The sequence below is a fragment of the Hesperophylax consimilis genome, chromosome 21, assembly GCF_061612785.1.
Source record: "Hesperophylax consimilis isolate HC1 chromosome 21, BYU_Hcon_1.0, whole genome shotgun sequence".
Classification (NCBI taxonomy): Eukaryota; Metazoa; Arthropoda; class Insecta; order Trichoptera; family Limnephilidae; genus Hesperophylax; species Hesperophylax consimilis.
The window spans coordinates 1,221,786-1,238,914 of NC_142856.1; the positions used below are offsets into that span (position 1 = coordinate 1,221,786).

The 17,129-nt window shown below is 33.7% G+C and overlaps 1 protein-coding gene across 1 annotated transcript in view; it reads left to right on the forward strand.

The window, feature by feature from the left end:
* Positions 1 to 17,129, forward strand: part of Naa15-16 (N-alpha-acetyltransferase 15/16) — a 267,380-nt gene that overhangs the window by 211,680 nt on the left and 38,571 nt on the right. The gene's annotated exons all lie outside the window — the stretch shown is intronic.

Genomic DNA, 17,129 nt, shown 5'->3' on the forward strand with positions numbered 1-17,129 from the left:
TCTATGATAATGTATAATCTATCATAATAGATGTAAGGCAGTGTAAAAGAGTCAGAGCGCGTGGTAAATACCTAGAACCAAAAGATACTAAGTCAGTGGCGACATCGGTTTCCATTTAAATCTACACGGAAGCCATGTAAATTTGAATGGAAAATCTGCTAAAGAACTCCTGTGCACCGGTGCACATACCCTAAATTCTTCGGACACGTGCGGAAAACCCGTTCGCAGTTGTCGGTCGTTTCTCCGACCTGTTTTTGTAGTCAGCTAGTTCGCATGTGGAACGAGTTTCATATAATCCGCCCCTCTTTAAGATCCGCATTAATAAATCCTTTCATGCAGACCCTACCTAAACCCGCCTCACAAACACCTCCCTCTGTACACTCACGGTGAGGGTTTTTACTGTAAAAACTACGTATTCTTCTTCATCTTTTAGCAATCTGTCTAACAGCCTAACACATATGTGAGCAAAGGATTATCCAGCCTGTATAAGCTATTAGCTCGCTTATTTCAACACCTATTCGGTTCATTGGTGCTTAGCTGGCGTAATTTAAGGATTATTTGTTTAATTTCGCGTGGGTGCTAGACTAGATTATTAATCGATGGGCAAAACTTACCTAATCGCCAGGTGTTGGTCTAGATCTAATCTATTTACAACTAACTTTTTAATTCAATGTCGGAATCCTTACCCCACGAAAATCCAAAATGTTATCATTTCGAAATGTAATAAAAAATAGGTTTTTAAAATTTAACGTCTTTTCTAAATATTTTGTTAATTTTCCATGAAGCTAATTTAAGTTCGTTCACTTTATAAAATCATGGCGTGAAGTTTAAAAAAAACACAATGTGAATATTTTAAACAAACATAACCCACTAACTATAATTGTATGATTATGTAAGTTGGCTTGTAAAGTTTTATGTGATGTTATTTCATGTATGCAATTTATGTATGTATTCTTAAATGATTTTAATACGTTGTTTATAATCGTAGATAAATCGCGTTTAGGTTTAAAATGCGTTTAGATATTTATAATAATTAGTGTTTATATTTTCACACTGTTGTTGTTATTTATAATTATTTTTTTAATTGAATATTTGATGATGCATTTTAAAATTCACATATTTATTTTGACTTATGTTTTGTAAGAAGCTCAGGTTTGTTGCTTGACCACGCGTTCAGTATTTTTTGATTGAGCGTAGGAAAGTCCTGTGTTAACTCGACCGCTTGGCATTTCATGTATCTGTAAATTTGTTTGAACGTTCCGTTTCCAGTTTTCTAAAATCTGCCGCGTCCACTTTACTATTCAAGCATGCCTTATTTCTATTAGGATCCTTACATTGACCGAGCTTTTAAATATTATTATGTTTACCTACCTTTTTATAATTAAGTACCTACTTACAAATGTTGTGATTTCAGAGTAAATTTTCGTTTTGATTTATTAAATATGAGACAATTAGAAATATACTTATTTGGACGTGAGGTCTACATTAACTGTTCACAGTTCTTCTAGTGATTAGAAGTTTATTGTCCTTAAGCACAGTAACCTCCATGAAATATTTTATTTTTTGATTATGTAAATATTTTATGGTTTCATTAAATTTATTGAATTTACTGAATATTTTAGATGCAATGCGAATTAAAATATGTATTATCTCGCCAATATGTTTCTAATAGATTTTATTCTTTGTTACAGGTAATAAAAGCAGTACTTTTCAGCACTAATCAAGAATTCAAGAATTTTCTCATCTAGCAAGTAGTAACTTTTTATTTATTATCTAATCATTATTTATAGCGTTCATTTGTACTTTTATGAATCCATAACACACACCTAATATGGACACACGAGATTTAGGGACTGTTCCTCCCATTTTCAAATTATGTTATTCGCATTTCAAATAAATGTAAAACAGGATGACTAAATGACCATCATGTCGTTTCCACATAGGGGTAGGCAGAGAGTATAGACCGTCAAACAACTCTGTCCTGGCCCGCATTCCTTGCTTCATAAATCATAAATTGTCTCACACATATCCTTCTGTTATTCTGACTCTTGACATGTCCTGACATGTCCAAACCATCTAAGCGTCCCTTTCTTAACCATAATCATTACGCTTACGTCAGCCTTGCTTCTAAGCGTCCCTTTATTAACCTTAATCATTACGCTTACATCAGCTTTGCATTATTTGCTAATCTCCACATTTCTCACACTAATACATAATTTTACCACAAATACGCCTTAGGGATCTAATTTCTATAGCATTCAGTCTTTGTCTTTAATATTTGTATCCTTCCTCTGCCTGTTACTTGCCTCACTGCCATAGAGCAGGGTAGGAACCGGCAATCCACTCTGGACTTTGCTTCGCTTCTTTGGACAAATGTTTGAATACGCCGACAGGGTTCAGTCCTCCATTAATGGAGTTACCTGCATTTTCAGTATCTCTAGCAGCCTTTCCATGTCTTGTAAACATTCCTCCCAAATACACTGTCTAATAAGTACAAGTATTCACAACTTTATTGCGCGCTAATTCTGTACTCTCTTTTCAAACACGATGACTTTAGACTTACTTACATTCATCATTAAATCATTCTTCATACATACTTCGTTCACTCTAACGAAAACAAAAAACCGTGATCTGTTATCATCCGATTAATTACAATATTGATACGTTTTTAGGAATTCGCCCTAACCCAATCACAATCAGTTATAAATACGTAGAGATTTACAAAGCATGATGAAAATATCGTGAAGTTAGCTGGCATTTGGCCGACCACCCGCTGGATAATGGGCTCAGTCCCGGTAGAAATAGCCATTGGTCAACCAACGCCAACATGCCGCAGGAAATAAATAACACTGCGAATTAACAGGCAGGTTCTCCTGTCCAAGAACTACATTTTAGTTCAAGTGAGAGGTGAAATGTTAAGGTATTTGCCATTTGAAATTCAATTGAATTCCATCAAATTTACCGACAAAAGTATTTTTATCCAATATACGGACCAACACCCCAAAGATTAGTTATCTTTTGATTTGGTTCTTTCAATTTTGTTTTTTTAATTTTAAAATTATGAAATCTGCTGTAATACTGTTCTGCTTTTGGTTTAAAACTTTATTTCGTTGAAACACCGCCGAGTAAATTCTTTATTCAAACGTTGCACATGTATGACAAAATATTCGAAGAATATGTGTGTATCCCACTTTCTCTAATGGCGCTGAACATCTTCGGGAAATAATTAATAACTATTATTTATATTTACGAAGGAAATCTTATTCTTTGGCTTCTTGTAGTGTTTGCCGTGTAATTTAAACACTTTCTCATCACACAAGAGGGTATTTTGATTTTTGGCCCCTTTTATGCAATTTAGTTATTGATAGCACATGACCAAAGCGTGTAAGGTTAGCACTAAAACCAATAAATTTAAAGTACGACAATTAGCGTATATTTCGCTTTTGAGATCTCTACAACTTGTCTATAGTTTGTAATTTTCTCAATGAATTAGCATTATTTGGGAGGCGGGAATGGGTACCGCTGCCCCGGGAACCATTTATTGGATAACCAACACTTCTGCCATAGGTCACCCCAAGTGGTTCACTAAGGTTCCATGATATTTCATCAAAATGAAAATTTAACAAACCTTTAAAGAGTGACAGACTCATTAATAGTGATGAAACTAAAACTAGGTTTAATAGTTGCCTATATAACCTAGTTTTTGTTTCATCACTTTTCATGACTTTATATGACTTTTTGTAGTTGTGTCATTTTGATGAGATACCCGGTCGCCGTTCGCTACGTATGGTCCCGGGTTCATGGGGTCAGGATTATCCGGGTCTTGGCGGCGGATGCGCCTGCTCACCAACTGCGTGGCAGGCCGGATCGGAGAGACTGGGACTGAGGGAGACCTTTTGACCTCTCCACAGGATTCTCTCAGAACATCGCCTTGCACCGCAATGACACCCTGACCCCCAAATTCCTTCCCAGAACTTCCTAGCCTTCCTTTCCTAAAAAGGCCCTCACGTAGCATCCCCGAAGATGGCGTATGCCCTGGGGAATTATTTTCCTCAGGGCCTTATATGTGGAGTTAATGAAAAAAATACAATTATTATTTTCGATTAATTTTGTCCACAGGGATATAGTATTATTTTCTTAGATTCTTCGTGCATACTGTAGATTAGATTAATTTTGTCCACAGGGATATAGTATTATTTTCTTAGATTCTTCGTGCATACTGTAGATTAGATTAATTTTGTCCACAGGGATATAGTATTATTTTCTTAGATTCTTCGTGCATACTGTAGATTAGATTAATTTTGTCCACAGGGATATAGTATTATTTTCTTAGATTCTTCGTGCATACTGTATATTAGATTAATTTTCATAGCTCAGCGCACACGCTAGTTTAATGATTTTATCTTCTGCCATTTACATTTACCGTACACTCGATTTTATTAACATGTATCAGTGTGTTGGTAGTTTATTGAAAAAAAAATAAACAGTTACTGGTTACAATAGTATTACAATATGAACCAACTAACTATTGCCTGAATTTGTAGCGGTGGACCCGTTCACTTTTTAATTGATACGCGGCGATAAGGCATTTATTAAAATGGCCGCGGTGAATGTGGATGGAAGTGACCAATCGTCCTTCTGTATACTCATGTGGATACATTTTCCGACAGTAATGCGGGCAGACTGGTAGGAAATAAAACAGTTCAGTTCGTTTGGATAAAGATAAATCCCGGACCTCACTTAACCTAACCTAACATAACAAGTAACTTCACACCTCCGTATCAGAGTTGTAAGCTTTTTGGCTCCGGACCTTCATACCTTTTTGCATCTCGTTTCAATATCGCTCCTCTGAAAGACCACCATTCACAATCGAAACATTGTTTGAAAATGGCTTCAATCGCATTTGGTAACTTGGGTATCTAGTACGGTTGATCGATAAACCTTATATCAAGCGATAATTGCGAGCACGGTCAGAATATGATTTCCGACAGTCGGTAATACGAGGCAAACAAAAGCCGCCGCTTTTTGAAAGACCTCCCAGGTGTCAGATAAGCTGTCATTTACAATACTTTTGGGACAATGTCGTTCGATAGATGCTTTAATTAAATACTGCGAGTAGAACACATTTTGACCTTTGGCCTTTTGAAATAATCGAGCAATTATTTTTATAAGCCCAAAATAAATAATGCATCAGTACCATAAAAACTGCATTCAATTTCAAATTCTCTTGCTTACCAACCCATTTTTGGTTATGGATTTATTATATAAGCTAAGCCGTCGGTAATTTATTATCCCGACCGTCGCCTTTTATTGCGGACAGAATGCACTGCTTCAATAATCACCAGAATGGACTCGCCGAACGTCTATGTGAGGTGTCAGCGCTTTATTAGCAGCAGACATATACCTGGACGGATGACGAACCTCGTGCTGGCACTGTTGGTGGACGCGGTGGACTCTTTCGCTGCAGCAGCTGGTCCAGTTTCTTCACCACCTAGCTGCAGAGTCTCCATCTTCTATCTTCGTGTCACCTGTTACTGTACTTCATTTTACTTAACTTCACTTTATTTTTGTAATATTTATATTTTTTGTAATACCTGCATCAACTGTAAAGCGCCCCTGAGGTGATATCTCACAAAAGCGGCGCTCTACAAATTGTCCAATAAATAAATAATGTGGCAAATTACGTTCTTTATAAAATTATCTCCAAAAAATTTTATATTTGTACCTGAACTTCGCAATATAAAATAAAGAAATTTTTGGCGATGTGTTTTCTTGCATAAGTCAATACAGGTGGCTGGTGCTAAGCGGGAATTTAAACCTTATCGCAATCTACATAAGGAGTGTTATTGTTAGCGGGCCGATTCCAAATGTTACATGACGTTGTGCATCGCCTTAAGTGGCAATCCTGCTACAAGTGTAACGTGTAATTATTATCCAGCGCAGTGTTCAGCTTCCTGCGAAGTAAAATATCTATCCGATATGAAGGTAATGATTGACCTTTCAGTGTATGTAGTTAAGAGGGCGGATGCTGTGTAGAGATGCAAGTTTTAGAGATTATTATTCTAACGTGTATTCGACTGATGTTAAATTGGAGCAATGATTTATCTCGTAATGATCAAAGGAAACATGTTTCAAACTCGACGAATATAATCTTGCAGCTGTTACTTTAGGTACAAATGTCGAGCATTTACCTAAAATCACTCCTGACTAAAAAATAGTTAATTTTATAGTATTGTCTGTTTGTTGTGTTTAAATTACTGTTAAGAGGAAGCTACAAGCCAAAAATGGGTATATTCTTGGTATGCTTTATATTGCCACGAATGTAGGTAGATAATAGGCATTAAAATCTCATGACAAACGGAGTTTAGAAACGTTCGATTTCAATCACAAAAGTGGTTTTTATTTATTTTGTAAATAATTTTATAAGAAAGCAAAAAATTTAATCAAGGGAAACTGTCACAGATAATCTTAGCTATAATACTGTATTTTAAAAGTTATTTCCTTTATGCGTTCATACATTTTTATTGAAAAAAAAATTTTTTAGTAGCTTAGGTGTACATTTATATTTTATCGAGGAATGTATTTTTTTATTCGTATTCTACTCAAAATAAAGAATAACTTACATGAAACATAAATACAACATTACTAACAGAAGCAACACTCTAAGAGTTGATCTTTGTTTGTTTTATTTTTTAATACAAACTCCTATTTTTTTTAATAGATGTTGGATTAATCCCTTAAATGAAGACAGTTAAAAATGTCACATAACTCAGAGCCAATCTCAATACTCATCCTTAGAAAATGATATCGAAAAATATGTTTCTATTTTGATACCCTACACCCCAAATGTTGTGTGAATGTAGGTACCATAGTTTAAGGAAAAATTCTAAAGTCTGATGATATGATATGCAGAAATACAAAAAAAAATATATATAAATTAAATTGTTTCAATATACCATTTAAATCGTGGATTTCTTCTGTAACTATTTCACAAAAAAACGCGGCAAAAATAGCATATTATTATTATTATTATCAGTAATTGAATATTGTAACAGCAAAAAAGGTTTTAAATGACTCGAACAATGAAAGTAATTGTTTCACAGAAATGCATTTTGGCGTAAAAACACCAAAATACCGAAGTTACTTTAGTTAGCCAAATCGCACGGTCATTACAATTAATAACTCAATTATTTCGTTAATTTACCAATCACTTCATCCGTTCTTTTTCGCCTTCAGAATGTACTAAAATGTCTTCATGTTTTTGCTCTAGTGCCTTTTCCAAGGAATGTACCCACAATTGTACATAGAGACATTGTGGCCATTAAATTATGTAATTTTATGTCAAAACACACTTCGCAATGTAATGTGTAATTTGTCGTCCTTTCCCTGTCCCTCGAGTTCAAGGGTGTGTCATCGTGGTGTTAAGCCATTGTTTTATTGCCAATAATTGGTCTCTTAAGAAAGCCACAATTCGCTCTTTTAACGTTTATCTCTGGGAGATCTACTCATGTCTCTGTATGTGACAATGGAATACAAACACTTAAGAGGAATGTAAATGCTAAATCACTATTTAGATTAATCTTTGCTACGAATCGGTATACATTATGAATACCAAAAAATATACTATGCATAAATTGGAGCTTTTTCTTTCTTTATTATTGATCGGAATTAAAATAAAATTATTGGTTGCGTTACAAAAAATATAAACGTAAACCACTGATAATTTTGTTTTTTCTTGAGGTAACTAAGAACTCATATAAGAAACACCATTAAAAAAATACCGTTTTATGGCTAAGATTATTTTTTATAATTATTATTGACTAACTTTTTTTCATTCATACAAAAATATTCAACAAATAAATAAAACTCACTTTGGCGCTTACGTCAAATATATCCAGACTTCGCTGGTCAAGCAATTATCGCCTCTATTCGTGGTGATATAAGACGCAAACATTCTAGGATCTGTACAGAAGTCCGCGGAACGTGGCACGGAACGGAAGTCGGTTTGTGACAGTTTTTTCGACGGTTTTTTCTTGTCGGCATTATTTTGGTTACGAGTATTATTAGTTCTCAAACAGTGAGGGAGTTTTGTGTGATATTGTTATTATCACCAAAATATTATACTTTTTATCTCAAAATACTTTTGAATGTATAGTTTTATTCATTATTTAACAAAATTAATGACTTACTTCTTTCGGAAAAAATGCTTTCCGTTTGCATTTATGTTGACTAATAATGCGTTTTTACAGGTCCATAATTTATTGAAGATGGGGAATAAAACGAAATAATGTTGTAGAGAGGTTTAACGGAATAATAGCCAAATTTGTAGGTGGAAAAGGGATAAATTATTCCAATAAGCAATCTTATCAAGGGCGATGCTATGCAGCGGTTGTATCCCACAGCTCTCGAAAACCACTGTATACATTACATAAACAGCTTTTAGGGAAAAGTCCTGGAGGCAGACTAAAAAAATCAGAAGAAAACAGACTATCGAAATGTCGTCTTACTTTGCGATATTTTCGGAAGAAAAATCGAATTCAGCGACACACGAATCGAAAAGATGCTGAGTATAGAGAGTTCTGCATATAACCAGATATTCCTGAATCTATTTTCGAGGCAGAGAAAGAAATACTTTTGGATGAGTTGAGAGAAAAACAAAAAAATAGGAATAAAATAGAACGGGAAACAATTTTACAGAGTAAATAACTGCAGTAAATGGATGGAGTTGCGGCGTAAAATGATCACAGCATATTCATTTGGAAAAGTTGTACGTAGAAGAGACAATATAAGCAGTGCAGTTCTTGTAAAATTGTTGCTGTACAAAGTCAATATCTCTCATGTATCTTCAATAAGTCACGGAAGAAAATATGAGAAAGAAGCTTTAAATCAGGCTAGCGTTGAACACGATATTGAAATTCAACCGTGTGGGCTATTTATTGACAAGAAATTTCCATTTCTAGGAGCTTCTCCGGACGGTCTTAGCGGCGATATGCTAGTAGAAGTAAAATGTCCTTTAACCTCCTTCAAACTTGGCTTAGAAAGAGCTATTCAAGAGAAGAAAGTTACTTTTTGGAGGACAAACAAAGATGGAAGTATGAGCATAAATACAAAACATGATTGGTATTTTCAGGTTCAAGGGCAACTTCACATTACGGAAAAAAATGTCTGTTTATTTGTTGTATGGAGTGGACGAAAATATCCTTTAAAAACTGAATACATTTATAAAGACGACGATTTCTGGAAAATAAAAATGGAACCCAAATTAGTCCGATTTTATTTACATTGCTAATTGCCTGAAATTATTGATCCAAGAAATAACAGGAATATGCCAATTAGGAATCCTCCTTTTATAGTCGATGCAATCAATGACAAACTAAAAAAAACACTCTCTCAACCTCCAACAAAGCGTAAATTAACATATTCAGAAAAAATACCATATCCGTGTGATGATGTAGAAGTTACGCCTATAACGCAATCATCATCAATGGAGTTACAAAATGGCATAATTACAGACGATGTGTCAACAATTGTTTCTGATTTCAACTCTATTGATATTGAGAATGTTATATCATTTGAGAAATTTTAGGTTTATGAAAATGCTACATAAATTCACAGTATAAGTATTTTTTTGTTTTTCCAATGTTTTTACATTATAATAAAAGCAGGTATAAGTACATTTTTTTAAATACATGTAAAGCTAATATGTTCTAATTAGTGGTAATAATACCTCCCTAGTTAAGAAATTATCGTGATTAGAGAGGGAGTACTATCACAAGTTGATATTACATTATATATTTCATAGTTGCTACAATTAACATGCATGTAGAATTATATACTCATGCACTATTTTTAGAAAAAAGAACTTACGAATTGTTCCTTGATAATTTCTAATACTGGATATTTGTTTGGTAATTTGATTGTTCTTCAAAAATTATTTGTAAATTGAATTTAAAAAATATATTAGCAACATAAATTTGATAAAAGTGTATCTAATTTTTTAAAAATAATATATGTAAGTGACATTTCAATGTAACGTATTATTAACAAATATTTTATATGTATTAATAATGCATACAAATAAAATCAATAAAAAAATATACAGTTATTATTAAACGTAATTATTATATTAATCACTAATATCCCCACAGTTTGAGTCCATCCGGCAGTCATAGCTCTGCCGCTGTTGTCCAAATAAGATTGATAATAATCGTCCACCAGTTAAAAAGGTATTAGTAGGTATACGAAAGCATTGGCGAACGGGGAGGCCTGGTCGGGCGCTTCCTACGTATTGCAGGTACACAGTACGTGGTTACTGCAATTACTTGTCTCGTGCAGATAACACCAAAAAATGTGCACATTTTATATTCTGATGGAAGGGGTAGAAACCCAAATATGTTTGGCGTTTATATTCGCCTTAATATGAAATAACTAGCGCAGACTCGTGAAAAATCGCGGGTTATTTTAGTTGTAGAATTTGTGAAGCTGCTTTAGGATCGTTGCCCCCCCAAAAGACTATCAGAAATATCCTTTTCGAATTTACGACATGTTTTCAGAGGGACGATTAATTTGCACTACCATTAACTTTGTTTTTAACGGTCCTCCAACACTAACAACGACGAAATGACTGTATAAGATCAAATGCTCTAAGCTATGATCGTGTGAAAATCTAAAATTCAGTTCTGCCACCCTTGCATAAATATATTTTGTTATTGATTTTCATCGTTCAATTTCTAATTAATTTTATAAACGAGGTGGCTGGATTTTTATTTATTTATTTACTGTTTGTTTGGAGTCGCAAATATTGTATGCAGAATCAGTTTGTGGTTTTATTGAGGACTGTAATCAACATTTGACTATTTAACTATGGGGGTAAGCTGTGGTTAACGGTTAGAATTGAAAGGGGTTCTGGCTTACCCTTAATCTTTTCGATCGATATTATGGTCTTGAGGGACACTGCTGGTTATAGCTGCACAAGCTTCCGTAATATATTCGAATTAATCGCACTAAAGGAACATGTTCACTGCACACGTTTTCTTAACAGACTGATAATAATTTGTTGCTTTGTAGGTACTCCACACCGTCCGACAGGTACAGATAATGAAGGGTGAAGGAATGCAGGAACATTGTTTAAGAGAGATGCATATAGTTGCGTCAAAACAGTTAGATACCATTTTCCGGGAGTTAAGTTTTTCATGACGAAAATGACATTTTAAATTGATAAAACTTTCTGCAAAATCAATTCTTTTGAAGTAATTTTTCTATACGTGTGTACTGTATTGCTCTTGTCCATTTCTTCTTGTTACATCGAGTCTGAAATCATACAATATTTTGCATTTAAGAGTATCTGTATTTCTAATGCAACACACGAAACTGACTATTTTTGTGCTTGAGTTGAATCCTGTGGCATCATGCATAGAATTGTATAAAATTGATTCAATTACATGATAAGATTTTCGTTGCAAATCAATTTTCGCCCACCTGTCGACATTAGCAGAATTAGGTAACATTACGAAATTAGTGCTTTCTAACTGTATCACTTCTCGTCTTGTATAATATTTTTTTATTGATTTATTAATTTCCAATAAATCTTAACACTCAACCGTCATAACAAATCAATCGAACATCTGAGGCCGTCTCGTTCGTGACTGGGATGTCTATTGAGCTTTTTGGCAAAATTTTCTACTGACAGTTCAATGATCATGTCTCAATTAACTCTCCCAATTTAGAAAATGATCATATATTATACAAGTAAACCGTGAAATCAAGCATCATTCGAAAAATCGGTGAAGAAAAACGCTTTTTAACACATTTATTATACTTTTAATACATAGCTCTTCCAGAATGTATGATTTAATGCAAGTAGAATATGACACTATTGTGTCCGCATGCGTCAAAATGACCGATTCAAATACTTTATTAATATTATCTATTTGTATAAAGAAGAATTATTCCATAGCAAGCGGCGCACAGTTGGCTGAAAATCGCTTTTCATAGACAGAGACTTGAATTTTCAAGGGTATTTTTTTTTGGCTAGAAATGGATTCTGCTGATCATTACTATGCTATAAAATTTCGTACGAAGCAATTGCGTGTACAAATGAAGGAGTTATCATTTTTTTAAGAAAAAATTGTATGGCACTGACATTAAAAATGAGGCTATCTCTGGAATCATAAGGTTGGCCATTCTATCCTTACACACAGATATACTACTATTTATTTGTATTTTTTTGACATACTTCGTATTCTCTGCATAAAGCCGGGCCAGGGCGACTCCGGACACTTCAGCTAGTTACAGAATAAAATCTAGATTGTACAAAGCAATTTTAGAAACCTATTAATAATAATTAAATATTTATAAAAAACTTTTTAATTTCTAGATCTACAGAACTCCAACCTCGATTGTAGATTGCAGATTCTGGCGTCAATATGGCTCGTAGTTTTCGGCTAATGATCTGGTGATCGTGACATTCCGCACTATTGCAATGATAAATTAATCTGATATAACTGACGATATTATCACAAGCATTTTATATATAAGGTGTTCCTTCCTGTTCATATTGGGAGATTGAAAAAACTCCCAGCGTCTTTTTCTGGCCAATGACAATTGATATGGCTACAATATTCGCACTGTTTTAAAACTAGAATAGAGTTATGATTGATTATATGCTAGTAAAGACACCGGGATCTTTTGACCCCGAATGCGAACAGACCATGGAATTAAGTTTATTCTTCGAGTAAGGAATAATTAACGAACTTTTATAGTTAGCGAACCTTTGTAATTATATATTTTTTTATTCATTTAAATGAGGATATTTGTAAATAGAATTAAATAATAATTAACGCAGCCCCATGAAAAATCGCGGAAGTTAATTAAAACAATTTTCTGTTACAATATTATACCTACTTTATCGTTTGCCTGAATTTTTCACACAATGATTTACAATTTTGAAAATCAAAACAAATCCGAGTTCTAGAGCTCATTGAACCAGAGCAGACAAATAACAACCGAAATTAGTATTTTTCTTTTCTATGCACTCAAATTTTATTTAATAAATAAATTAATCCTTACTTAAAATAGAATAATCGTTAATGGTGAAACAGCATAAACTCTTGAACTTGAGCTTTGGCGTATGAAAAATTTGTCTTTTCTTTTTGTTTATTGGCGACAAAGCGACGATTTCGCCTCACGTGTGAGAATAAATAAGACAAACGCCTTTTTATTTCAATTTTATCAATTGTTAGGTAGAAAAAAAAGAAAAATATTGAAACTCATAAAAACGGGTAGTAACTACCAGAAATTTATAATCTTTGTCAATCGCATTTTAATATACGTATATTGAGTTAACTTCACCAACTTTAAACATCTCCAGAACACTCTGTTTGGTAATTTATTTTTAATATCATAAAGATTTGCATGAAACTTTGTACTCAATGCTTCGAAATATAATAGGTTATCGTGTATTAGGTAACCACATAAATAATAGGCAATCACGCTTATCGGAGAAGTACCCTAAAAATGTCTTTGAAGATTTACACTCGAACTTTTTATTACGTGATTTATTGTACTGAGATTCAAAGGGACGGCCTGACAAACTTTTATATCTTATTTTAATGTGGTTTCAAAGGATTGAAACTGATAAATGGATAATATATCTTATTTAGGATTATTATTAAAAACCGGAAAACGATTGTAAATCAGGCATTAATGAAATTGCTCGATGTCCGTGTTTTAAACTTTATTTTAATTCCCAGGGCCTATGTCATCTTCGGGATGGTGTGTGGAGAGTCTTTTTAGGGAATGGAAAGATTTTGGAAAGGATTTGTTACTTATTGCGACAATAGATATCTTCTCTATAGTATTGTTAGATATTTTACATTTTAAACTAGATACTCCTGACGTGATTGCAAATTAAATTAAATATACTAATTTCATAAGGCGTAACAATGTTCAATGAACTTTTAATTTTCAAAATTGAAACTACTTATCTGGTTAGACATGCGATAAAAACCAACATTATTTATTGTTTATTCGAAATGCGTTTTTTTTTGTTCAAATCCTTGACAGATGATTGAATGAATTAATAGAGTGAAGATACGTTACTGAGACGGCGTGAGTGATTTTACTAAACTAGGTCCGGTGGATATACTTTAGCAGCCCTTTCAAATACATATTCTTTGAATAGCTATCCTTTTCATGAGTGGTGCTACATGTTTTGTAGTAGATACGAACATAACATAATACAAGTGTTTTGTATATTTAAAAAAATATATAATTTGATGACAATAAATATACATTGTGTGCTAAATGTGTAAATAAAGTTAAACATTGTACCTAAGTACTTTTGATAAAAGCAAAAAAATATATATTTTAATTGATTTTTGCAGTGATTTCAAATACTTTTTTGTGAATGTATTAAAACCAGTAGTAATTTCCAGAGAGGCTTTTGCAACTTCGCAACTCAAATACATATTATTCTCAATAATATTGACTAGCAGATAAAAACCCGCTGCCGCAGTTTGAAAACTTCAACGGTTCTTTTTGAAAATAACAGATGGCGCCACTTCCATTTACAACAATCCTAACTTGTACAGTCATTAAGATAATAATACTATCAGATACCTACAGACATAGAATAATTATTTAAATAACAAAAATAATATGTGTTACTTATTGAAATAAATATTTTTTACATTTTCATACAAAAAAAGAGATTAAAATTATTAGAGGTATATAAAATGAAAATGCATGACATATAATCAATGCAATAAAATAACAAGTTCTAAGCTGTTTTAATTAATTTAATTAACACCTCCCTAATTGAGAATGACTCGTGATTAGGGAATAAGGGATTATAATTTCATTTTATATACACGGTGTCCGGAAACTCGTAGTACAAGCGGGAAACTGGAGAATCTACACCACATGGGGAACCCAAAAAAACATAAAGTTTTTTGATTTGAGCATTTTCAAAAAAAAAAAAAACCAAAAAAAAATATTTTTCGGCTATTTTAGGGTTAAAGTTTTTTCTGGTGTTTAGGGTTGAATAACAGATGTTTTAACCCTGCAGAGCAGAAATATTTTATGATTATACCGGGTTAAATGAAGGGTGATTTCAAAATAATGCTTCAAATCCGAGTTTCTTCATTTGTTTTACTTTCAAATAGTTTTAATTAGTTGGGTACGATCTTCAGTAATAATTTATAAGAATTTGATTAAAAAAAATAAAAAAAATCAACTTCAAACTCGATTTACTCGATAACGAAAGCTCAAATAAAAAAAATATATACTACAAAATCGACTCCAAATGTGATATAGATTCACCAGTTTCCCGCTTGTACTACGAGTTTCCGGACACCCTGTATATGTCGTAAGTTTACTAACATTCGATAGGTAAATTTGTTTTTATGAAAGGCAGTGATCCTGAGGCAAATATTTTCCTACTTTTACTAGTAATCCTTTCATGTTCATAAATCCTACAATTATAATATGTCGTGTTATGCAGAAGTGCGACTGCACAGAGTCTGACTCGACTGACTTGAGTTCCCTTGACCCAGTACAAATAGTGGAGGTCGACAAGTAACGTGATGACTTTTGCGACGTCAAAGGTCACGGGTCGCATCCCATCGCATCGCTCCTGCGATTGCCAATACTACTATAATTTATGTCCGTGCTGACAGCATCTGAACAATTTACAATCTTGTGTCATATTTCCAATTTGTTTTTTTTTTTTTCGAAAAAACTGATTAGAATTTGTATTGAAAAAGATTATGAAAAGGACTCGCACTGCTCCCCGCTGTTAATTTTGGCAGCCACCTCTGGTCTGGAGCCCCAAAATATTTGAAGAAAAAAATCATTTTTTATGTCTAGAAATGGGCGGGCGGTCCTTTTGATAGATTCCTCTGTCTTAACAAAGGATTGCAATCTTTAGAGCACAGGCATCAGGTGGGAATGCTGTCCTTGTTCTACCGGTATTTCAATGGAAAATGCTCCTAGGAGCTAGCGTTTTTAATTCTTTCGGCACCGGTACACAGTCGGAAAACACGCCAAAATTTGTACACGGTTTAAATTTGTCTCTTGAGAACGGGTTGTTTCTACGAATTATTTTTTAGTTCAATAGCTCGACTGTTGAACGATTTGCCAGCCTCTGTGTTTCCTCCCTCCTACACTATGTTCACTCCTCAAAAAATACAGAGTATATACATATGCCTCCTGCTTAGAGTTAATGTTGAAAAAAATGAATCCACCACGCCTAAGTGGAACCCGATGTATTTGTCCACTCAGCTACTAACGGTCATCAGTGTCTATGGTTTGTTAGTTAGTTGCAGTGTTGTAATTTTGTTTGTAGTAGGAATATTTTGTCACTTCAGAAAACTCGCATACAAATATTTGACTTCAATTTCGACATCACTTTACTGAAATACCTTCATTTGCATTCGCATATATTCTTAAATTTCTCATACGGTTCCCATCGGCCCCAGATCCGAAAGCAGATAGTCGTCGTTGCATACTCACCGGCACTGTCACCTCTGTCACTGCTATCTCTGTCACTGCTATCTCTGTCACATGTGCCCTGTCACTAAAGCCTGTCACGGAGCAGGAAGTCAGAAGTGGCGAGGAGTGTGATGAGTGGCGACCGCGTGTGAATCGGGTAATGTATGGTACAGTGTACCTACTATCTATCCGCTTACTCCAGCAGGGCGGGGCAAACTAAGGCTTGCGACCATTTGTTTAACCCATATCTTCCTAGTGATCGGTTATTCGATCGGTTGATACTTTATTTTTTATGTGAAATTGTGAACACATTCGTTGTTAATTTTTTTTATATTGGTACACCTGAAACTATTAGTTGTCAAGCAGTATTTTTGACGTTTCACAATTCCCGCGTTTATTATTCTAATTTAAACTGTTTGTAAGGCAATTTTTCTTAAAAAATATGTCTTGTCGTAAAACGTTAGTAGTTTTGGTATATTATAATATAATTATTATATTTATGTTTGTGGTTTTATACTTAGAATAATGTTTTTCACAATATTGTAACATATTGAAATTATTATAAAATTGATTGTGGGTAGTAAAATTGGTATTTTATAAAGTGATCGATTTTTCAATCAGTAGGATGATATACCAGT